The 7,525-nt window shown below is 36.2% G+C and overlaps 1 long non-coding RNA gene across 29 annotated transcripts; it reads left to right on the top strand.

Annotated features, from left to right (window-relative positions):
- Window positions 1–204: 204 nt before the first annotated feature.
- LOC106440540 lies at window positions 205–3,253 on the top strand. 29 transcript variants are annotated; one of them, XR_007339981.1, is made up of 8 exons: window positions 211–686; window positions 887–929; window positions 1,001–1,115; window positions 1,502–1,738; window positions 1,821–2,031; window positions 2,128–2,412; window positions 2,559–2,663; window positions 2,757–3,253. It is a non-coding gene; the product is annotated as an uncharacterized LOC106440540 (long non-coding RNA). The 29 variants fall into 29 exon arrangements; XR_007339987.1 differs by having other exon boundaries at window positions 878–929; window positions 1,571–1,738; XR_007339976.1 differs by having other exon boundaries at window positions 878–929.
- The last annotated feature ends 4,272 nt before the right edge of the window (window positions 3,254–7,525 follow it).

Raw genomic sequence — 7,525 nt, 5'->3', positions numbered from 1 at the left:
AAAATATGTTTTATTAAAGAGTAAAAATTCATTTTCTTTCTTTAGTATTATTTTATGACAAAAACTTAAAAGAATGGTTATCTGAGAGAATTACCCGTAAATAAAAGATCAATCAAACCTTGGTTTATTTCTCACTACCTTGCCGTTGGGCCAAGCGTATTAAAATCTCCAGAAGTAAGTGAAACTGAACCCGTCAAGCTAATATATCTATATATATAAAGGGGAGTTTTCTCTCACCTCCTGCTGCCACTTCAGCATGGAAGGAAGGGCAAATGAGGACACGTGTTATCACTTTACTTCTTCTTCGAGCAAGTTAAAAGAAATGTGGACAAATTTGTTTAGTTAAGATGCTGAGGCCTAATTCCAAAATTTGATAATCAAGCCCAATTGTTCACATCCATCTTCTTCGAAAGTCTTCGTCTGTCTGTTCATATCCCTATGTCCAGCCGGCAACAACCTTACCGAATTATAACGTTTTTTGTGTCATTGAAACCTGCTCACGAAGTCTGGCCATTACCTCTCTCCTTGAAGCGTTCTCCCGAAATCCCTAATTTTGACTGCTATAAATAGGGATGCAGGTAGATCGAACTTTCCCTGCTTCACGCAGCGATCAATGGCTTTCAGAACTACAAAATCCTCCGGCCAATGAATTAACCAGGGTTTGCTGCTTCTAATCGCGTAGACAGGTATGAAAGTTGTATGTTATCTCTAAATTGAGCTGAACCTTATGTTATGTTGTAACAAATTGTACTTCGTTTTTTTAATATTGTGTTTAACACAATCAGTTGGTGCAGAAATCGCTAAATTGAGCTGAACCTTATGTTATGTTGTAACAAATTGTACTTCGTTTTTTTAATATTGTGTTTAACACAATCAGTTGGTGCAGAAATCGAAGTTTTTGTATACTTTGAAACAAGGAGTTAAATCAGGTATGTAGTTTTTGATCATGTTTTGTTTTCCTTTTTCTCTTTGACTGATTTCATTTTTGCTTCCTCGCTAGATCTGGGGATGAACCATTATCTGCAACTTTATAAAAAGATTTTGAATTGTTTCTGGGTCTATCTGTATCAGGAAGTATATAGAATCCGATGGAGTTGTTGATTCTCTCACCAGAGGTATAGTTTCTGTTTTTTTTTTAATATAGTCCACCCTTACCTATTGCAGATAGTTTTATTTTTGCTATCGAATAGTAGTTATGGTTTCTTTGAATGGGACGAATGCCTTCATCTTCTTTAGAGTAAGTTACTGGACATGTACTTGGTTTCTAACTTTTATATATTAGTTTCTAAGAGCCTACCATAATCTTTAATCCAGGTTTCCCCGTTTTTGTGATCAAGGTGCCAAAATTTATGAACTAAATAAATCCTAATATAAAATTAGGTTTAAGAGTAAATCATGTCCTCTACAAAATTGATGGAAATTTGGGTTTAGATTTTGAATCAGCTTTCCTTCTTAAAATTGGCTCTTAGTTTATGTTTGTTTTTCATGATCACGAATGCAGATTTAAAATGTTGCCTCTGTAAAATTTTGGACTCATACTCTATGATGCTTTGGTTTTTGCCAATCCCAGCTCTTGAGTGGTTTTTCTATGATCCTTCTTTGGGTTTGCTTCAGACTAATTCAGCATAAGCTAGGAGGTGCTTCAGTCTCTGACTACGAGAAGCTTCAAGCTTAGACGTTTGATCTTCAAATAAAATACAATGAGCTTTTAGCTAATCATCAGGAAACCCTCAAAGAGGTATCACATCATTGAACCATCTACTGTTGATTAGCACACGATTCCATTCTTATGTAGTTCCTTAATATTGGTTTTACTATAGTTTTTTCATCATCAATCAGCAGAGGATCGCTAGAGGCGAGGAGCTAAGTCCTCTCTCCCGAGTTTTTATCGCCTTCCACCGCTTCTCCCCGCATCATAGACCATTATCGTCGGCCGTTCAATGCCACGGCGGTGAAGAAGGTTAATAGTTGGGAAGACGGATATGGATGAGTTTGGTATGGGAAGCCCAACTGAAGCTTTCGTCCTTTCAGGTTTGTCTTGTGATGAAGAAATCTTAAGTCTTTATTGATCGGTAATTTGTGATGCTTGAGTTTCAACTTTGGTTTAAAGGCAACTGCAAATTCTAGGGACTTGACACGTGTAGCGGGAAGTTTCATCAGGAGGATCAGCAGCAGCTGTTGCAGAAATATAATGTATAGTGTCTCATGGTAGTGATACTGGTGGGAGTGTGAGACAGCTAGCTTCGCTTTGTGGTGTTGTGGTCTTAAGCCAACTTACGGTCGTGTCTCTAAGTTTGGACTAATGGCCTATGCATCTTCATTGGTTGCTTTGGCTCTACGTTTGCTGATGTTGGGATGCTTCTTCATGCTCTCTCCGGGTATGAGAGGTTTGAATCCACGAGTAGCAAACAGGTAAGGCCGGCTTGTGTTAGGTGTTGTGCATCGTAATATAGACATAAAGAAAGATCTTTGAAACCAAATATATCTTTTCTTTGTACATGATGTGCCTGAGTTCCAGTCCCAGTTTCTCTATACTAATTCTTTTGAATCCAAACCAGTTTGAAGGGAGTGAAAGTTGGTCCATCCGCGAGACGCTTGAAGATGGTGTTAATTTTGGAGTGAGATTTGCCAACTTAGAAGCATTGGGATGTGTACTGACAGAGGTTTTCTCTCTATCTCAGTTTTGTTTTGATTGTTATGTTATTTGCATAAAACACATCGAAGTCTAAGATCGATTTCTGTTGCCATTTTCACAGGTCTTCTTTCCGTCATTCTCTTGTGGACTACCAGCCTAATATGTGGTGCATGATGAGTATATCAATGTGGACACAGTTTTGGTGTAGAGGCAGAAGTGAGGATGGTGCAGCTGAAAAGAGTTCTTAGTGAGCATCTTCGCTAAATAATCTGATGATCTGATCTCATTTTGCTGGCTTTTGACTGATGTCATAATTTTCCCGTTCTTTTCTTCTTCCAACACTCTTATTATTATGCGAACGATCCCAACCCAAGGATGTTGCAGCCTCTATGTCTTCCCTCGAGAACCTTATTACGGTAATCATTACTTTATGTTAGGAACAAAGTTTCTAAAGAACATGAACACACGGTGATTTGGTTACTGTTATTATCCAAGCGTAGCTTACTGAGAATAACAAATTTCATGTAAGGCTCCAAAGTCAAAATAGTCCATGTCATCTGAAACAAAAAGAAAGATGGAAGATGTTACTTCTAATGCGTTAGTTCTTTTGTTTTCTAATGCATTGTACACAGTCCATATTTGAATTCATATTCTTAGAAGAAAAAAAATTAAAGTACCAAAAATTCATGAATAAACATACAAAATAAGAAATATCTATGTTTGGCATATAAAATCTAACCAATTGTCATCCTAAATATTATTATTTTATTTAATATCATAAATTAAAAGAAATTTATCTCTAATAAAACCAACAAACAAATAGTGAAAGTTACATTAATAACTAAAATCAGATTAACATTTTCAAATGCTCATTCAATGTAAGATGTTTCTATATTATCTTCTAATTTACAAAGATAATATTTTTTTGTTGAGCACTTAAAAAGATGGTCTAAGAAATGAATAAGCAAAGTTAAAAGGAAGTGTTTCATCGCTGTTCAAAGGGTCCAAAAAGATAAGACGAGGAAACTTTTTGTTACATGAACAACCTCCCACAACTATGTTTATGGAAGGAAATTTTTACCCTCAGAGACACATTTTGTCTTATTAATTTCACTGAGAGTCACATTGTGATACAACACACTTTCTTTATGCTAGGTTTACTAATATAACCCTCAACAAGAAACATCTTTACTTTTTCTTCTAACCAACCAAATTGATTTGCTTTTTTACTTTTTTCTAAAATACAATATTTTTTTTCTCTAACTAATAACCAAACCTTATCTCTTCAATTTATACAAAATCGTGAAAATTTTTTCTCCCCTGACATTTTCTAGATCCAGATGTTGAACTCAGACATGAGAGATTAAAGAGATTGAACCCTAACCTTCTCCATCTGAAATTGTCATTAATACTCTTTTTCACTTTTGTCTTTTCTCGATCTTTTTATCTCAATCTCGGAATCTCAATCTCTATTTCTCAATCTCAGAATCTCGATCTCTATTCCTCGATCTCAATCTCTCCTATGAACAAAATTTAGTCCCGTAAACGATGGAAGTTGCGATGAAGGCCGTGGTGTAGGAAGCAATGGATACCGCAATGGAGGCGGTGGTGGTTATGGAGGTGATGGTGGAAGGCGTGAGTGTGGATACAATGGTGGTGGTTGGTGGAGGTGGCTACTCAAGTGGAGGAGATGGTGGTGGATACAGTGGTAGTGGATACGGTGGAGGAAGCGATGGATACCGCAGTGGAAGCGGTGGTGGTTATGGAGGCTGTGCTGTAAGACGTGAGGGTAGTTACAGTGGTGGTGTAAGTGGCTCCACGCGTCTCCCGTCCACGCATCTCATGTCCACGCGTCTCCCATCCACGCATCTCTCATCCACACATCTTCCGTCCACGCATATTTTTTGTCCACAAAGTTCTTGGCTTTAACGAGATAGCTTTATCTAAATTTTAAAGTTCTTGGCTTGATTGAATTAAATCCACATAAATCCTCAAATTTGAAGACTATTGATGTTGAATTGCTTTTTATTAGTGTTTTCTCTTCTGGTTGTTGATGTAATCTTGCGCTGATCTATTAAATTGAACTTTTTTATCAGCAAGATTAAAGTCAGAAACCCGTCCACAATTTGTATATCCACAATTTGTTGATTCAAACAATATTATTCATTCTATATAATCAATATCAACCCGTCCATGATTTGTATATCCACAATTCATTGGTTCAAACGATACCATTCATTCTATATAATCAATATCAACCTGTCCACAATTTGTATATCCACAATTTATTGGTTCAAACGATATCATTCGTTCTATATAATCAATATCATTTATACAAGATGTAGATGTGTATAAGAGATATGTTCGTTAAAATTGTTCGTCCACAACTTGTTTTGTCCACAAACATTTATGTACTTATGTCCACAAATTTTCAAGTATCCATGTCCACAAACATTTTTTCCTTCTCATTAAGGGTAAATTTGTCAAAAAAACGCCTAGGCCCCACCATAAAGTGTGTCAAATGTGGAAAGTGTCTCTCAATGTAAAAGAAAGACAAAAAGTGTCTTTGGGTGTAATCAACTCGTTTGTGGTGTTCTGCTTTTTAAGCAGAAGAGATTCAGGACAATGAATATAAAATTGACTCTTTCAATAATTGAAGGGTTTTATTAATAACTGTTGGAAAGATATGGGGGGTTTATGTGAATAATTGATAAATAAATAGTTTTTTATTTGGATTTGGCCCATTTGGGTGTTTGGTTAGGTTTCTTCTTAGAGTAATTTAGGGTACGGCGTTACGGCATGTTTCTAATCACTAATGATCCTAATTTTGTGTTAAACAGATATTTTCATTGCATAACACATATATGCAGTTGTTATTCGTGGAGGTGAAAACAATGGTCAATGTACAGGCTGATGGTTCAAAAAGAGGATATTCTCAAACTGATTATTAACTGATTCTGTTTAGTATTTGTGTGTGAGCTGTTTAATTTCTAGTCAATCAATCATCTACAATTTTTAAGAGCAAGGCTAGAGCTGGTTATTAATATTTGTGTTGTTTTCTTATTTATGGTCAATGTTGATGGGCTTTTTTCATACATTTCCGTTTTATACGTATAATAGTGTGACAAGAAAAAAATAAATCAAAACAGTGTGTAAGGAAAATAACTAGTAAGCCCGGCCCACAGAACTTCGCATCTGTTCTACATTACGCATGGACGCTCCTAGCCCATCTCTACTATATAAAAGAAGCTATTTTTGGAGCTTCTAAGAGTGCCATGTTGGCTAAAATATTCCCGAACAATCAAGTTTACATGTCAGTCTCTTCCCATACTTCTTTTCAGCTATACCCATTATACATTACGACGGCCCACAATATATTTCATATTTTGTTAGAGCCCAATTAACAATACATCTTCAAAGCTCCTTAATTAATCATCCAGACAAAACTTAGAGCACCTCTCCGCATCCTCTCTCTCTCTCAATCGACAATAGCTATGTCTCTTCAAATTACCTTCATTACTCACACATCCCCCTCTTCAAAAAAAAATATCTCCATAAAAATAAGAATCCGAACAGAACGGAAACAACCTCACAAATAAGCTTCCTGTAACAAGAACACAAAAAAAAAATCAAGGGCTGAATCAAGAGCTTTCATCATGGCCGAAAGAGAAAGAGATTGAAAGACATAGAGGGGGTTGAATCCAGAGAGGTTGAATCGTAACAGAGGTTGATTTGAGTCAAGCTCTGTATGTAGATCTTATGAATTATCACGACTGAAAGGTTGAATCGAAGAAAGAGATGATTGTTGCAAGCGTGACGGTGGTGGTCACGACTCCGGTGAAGACTGAGACAGACCAAGACGGATCTGAGAAGCGATGGTGGTGACAAGCTATGGCGGATGGGAAAGATGGCGATCATGGTGGTGGTGACGAGCGACGATGTTACCGTCACTGCAACTCCGACAGAAGCTCCTTCGTGGCTTCGTCTTCTCCTCCACTAATACTCTTCAATCTCAATTTGAGAACCCAAATCACGTTAGCAACACCAACACATACGTGAACAAAAAAAAACCAAATATTTTGGTGCCAAATGTGTTTTTTTCACCAAGTATTTGGCGCTCATAAGTGTTACAGAGATAAAAATTAGATTTTTGACTGCTCGCTTCATAAAAATCCTACAAAATACTGTATAGCATTGATTTAGCGCTACAATAGAATGAGACATCCCAGCTAGCCACTTTTAGTAGCAGTTTGTGAATTCATGCTACCGTGATATGCTATCAATACCTACATTTCTTGCAGTGTACATAATAAATTATCTTATTATCGTTAGGTTTTGTTTACATCAAAAAATGTAAATGGTTTGTTTACTTTACACTTGGTGTTCTGCATAAATATAAATGAGCACCTTATGACAGTCATTGTACAACAGTGATTATATATTTTCCAGTCTCAAGTCTTAATTGCTGTGATTCAAATCCGACTTTGGTCTGAGTTTGTCATTTAGTTGACCTATGTTGTGGGAGCCTATATTTTTGTTTTATGTATTGTAGGTACCAAACACAAGGGACATATTTAAGCTCACAAGCGGGTAATCGACCTCTTCAGCTCTTTGGAAGTAATGAAGCAGATCACTTCATCACTATTGAGCCTGGTATTGAGGAAAAGTTCAACAAAAATGTTTCTTAGTACATGTGGTTTAGTTTACAAATTGTCTTTGAATTTCTACGACTTTGTCTTCACTTCCCAAATCAATAAATGGGTCTTCACTTCCTAGATGATTGACCAAATAAAATAAAACTATAAGAACCCAAAGATTAACATTAAAAACAGGTTTGAGTTGAACTTATTTATTGTAATATTAAAAGAACTAATTTCCTTGATTTTAAAG

The sequence above is a fragment of the Brassica napus genome, chromosome A1 (assembly GCF_020379485.1).
Source record: "Brassica napus cultivar Da-Ae chromosome A1, Da-Ae, whole genome shotgun sequence".
NCBI lineage: Eukaryota > Viridiplantae > Streptophyta > Magnoliopsida > Brassicales > Brassicaceae > Brassica > Brassica napus.
The sequence above is the reverse complement of the archived record's forward strand: the minus strand, read 5'-3'. Positions and strand labels throughout refer to the sequence as shown.